A 2,972-nucleotide genomic window follows, 5' to 3' on the forward strand; every position below is an offset into this window, starting at 1 on the left:
TCGATCTCCATGGCGCGGGGCCGGGGCGTACGGCGGGGCCGGCACGGCGGAGCCGGCACGGCGCGGCGGCGGCTGGCCCGGCACCGCCCGCCGCTTCTCTCAGCGCTGTTTGGGGACGGGGCCGCGCCGGGACGGTGGCCGCCCCCGCGCTCCGCTCCGCCCCGGCCCGGCCGTGCAGCCACTCAGCGCCCGCGGGACCCGCGGAGGCGGCGGCTTTCCCGGCAGTGGCGGCGGCCGTGCCGGGCACCCCGTCCGCGCTCCCGCGATCCAGCGCCCGCGCCCGCCGGGCAGCCCCTGCTCCGGGTGCCGTCGGTGAGTGGAGGAGCGCCGCTGCTCCGGGCGAGGCCGGTGCGTTCGGCGTTGGAGCAGGGAGCACTGCCGGCAGCCCGGCGGGCAGCGCGGAGGGACGGCAGAGCTCCGGGAAGAACCCCGTGTGCGCCGGCTGCCGCTGCCGGACAGAGGGTCCCGAACGAGCCGTCCAACCAGCCGAAAAAGACATCGGGAGATTCGGGGTCGGCAGACACGAAGTGTTTGGAATTGGTAGCTCCAGGCGAGGTTCCCCTCGGAGCGGCAGTGGTACTAGTCCTGATACCATTTTGTCAACTTTTTGCCTTTTTCGGCTATTTAATATGCAACACATACTAACAACGCGCCAGAGCCCCCAGTACTCTTCAGGAGTAAAAAAGCACGTGTCAGAGCATGCCCAAAAGTAAGGCGGAATGCTTTAGAGCCGACAGGCCACAGGCTGGCATCCTCACGCGTGTCAGAGTTACCAAGTTACTGCAGTGTCTTATCTTAAAGCACCTGTCATTATATGGTAAAGTACATTACTCAGAGAGCAAGCTGAACTCCCATTGAAATCAGTTAAATCAGTGCACTGAATACCACTTTGAAAAGGGTCTGACTGCTGCCATTGCATGTGTAGCCTGGCTGACATTATATGACAATATATACCTTTCAGATGATCCTTTGGTCACTCCTTGAGCCCATTTCTGAGGCTACTTTCAATGATCTAATTGAATCAAATAGTGTGGAGTTAGGACACTCTTACTAAACCTGGTAAATCTCCCTATTCCGTTATGGGTGCTTAGGTTCTGTGCTTTGCGCTGGGTCTCTCTCAGACCCTGCTTTGGGTATGCACAGCTGCTGAGCTGTTAGTGCCATTTAAACAGAGCTAGGGTGAAGATCTCATTTTCAGGTTTGCCCTTCAAGGTGCAAGAGTGTGACTTTACAACTTAGAAACCGAAGCAGGCTGTTGGAAGTTAAAAAACTTTTTGAATGCAGCTGATGCCAGCTCCTTGAAAATTATGTTTTTATTAAGTACCAGCTTTTGACATTTTCAGTATTGTAAAAGAAACAATAAGTAGACCACCTTAGCACAAAAGGAGTAATACCCAATATCAGTTCATGAAAAATGTTGTGAAGCTATAAAAGTGTCTTTCCTACATGCTTTATTTAAAAGAAAACAAAATAAAAGAAAGTGTGACTCTTAGGCATTGGCATGGGTTGTATTGTAGTGCAGAAATAGTATACAGAGCCAAGCAGCTTGCTTGGAGCCTGGGGTGAAAAAAAATGGCAAGGACACTTTCTGGTCAGGCCATATAAAAGAGCATTGACTATATATTTCATTTGTGTTCCTTGCTTAATTTCTTTTCTCCTTTCTTCACACCTTGTGCTCCAGCAGACCAGCACTTCATTTCTAATGAGAAGGCAGTCATCCAAAAATCAGCTTAATGAAAATGCTGCATCTCACTGGATTATTCCTGCTGTACACCGCTGAGAAATGAGGTCTATGACATTATTTCTGAAACAAAGTACCCTTAGTACTTTTGTGATGCTGTTATTTTGTGTTACCAGACAATCTGAAATACCTGGAAACACAGATTGGTTTGTGAGTTGCCCTTTATAGATTTTTATATAGTAAAGTTTTGAAGAAAATGTTTTCAATTAACATTGCATCTTTTTGGTCCTGGAGTTTATTTGGGATATAGTAACATTCCCATGTAGTATATGTGGAGGAATATGACCCCACACGTAGTGCTCTAGTCTCTACTTGTTAAGTATAAACTTTGACCACAAAAGAAAAATCCAAATGCTTTTTCCATTTGCCCTATTCCTGTTTGTATACACTCATTTACCTTATAAAAAGTACCGATTCTAGATTTATTGACTCTCATTATTGCAATATTACATTTTATATGCAAATGAGATACATACAATTTCTGGGAAATTCAAAGTAGCTGAAGTAGTATATTCAAGAACAACTCGAGGTGGTACTTTACAAAGGATAGAGAATGTTACATGTTGCCATTTTGATATTAGGCATTCTCATTCCTATTCTTGCATTAGACTTTCTCTCAATTGTAATATTTAGAAAAATATTTATTTTATTATCATAATTTATCCTGATATACTTTCAATTTTATTGAAAATAATTTTATGTGCATATAATTTTATGTTAATTTATATTACAATATTTATGAAACTTTGTAGTGCCACCTACTGCTGAAAAAACAAAGTTTTAAAAAACTTGCTAGTTTTGGCACCTTCAGATTAAAGAGCGATGTAAAATAACAACTTTCAAACCTCTGAAATATGTTGGAGACAAGTCCTGACTTGCCAAGTCAGCTTCAGTCACTGAAGTTCTGACCTTTCAACCAGTGACTATTTTGACCAAAACTCTAATGAGAAGTGACTCTGAGGATCTGGGATTTTGACTAGAACTTTTTTTGATGTTGCATTTTTAATAAAGAATTTTATTTTAAAATTAGTCCCTATGATGTCCCTAGAAAATCACTGATGAAAGAAATTAGTGAAGCACCATTTATTTTTCACTCAGTAGTAGGGAGCCATCCTCTGTTTTACAGAGTTCTCTGCATGAAGTGTAAACCAAACACCCTGGAATGAGCATCACATGTGACAGAAGCTCTGTTCCCTTCTTACATCACAGAGTCATAAGATGGACCATAGAT

The sequence above is a fragment of the Corvus cornix genome, chromosome 7 (assembly GCF_000738735.6).
Source record: "Corvus cornix cornix isolate S_Up_H32 chromosome 7, ASM73873v5, whole genome shotgun sequence".
Classification (NCBI taxonomy): Eukaryota; Metazoa; Chordata; class Aves; order Passeriformes; family Corvidae; genus Corvus; species Corvus cornix.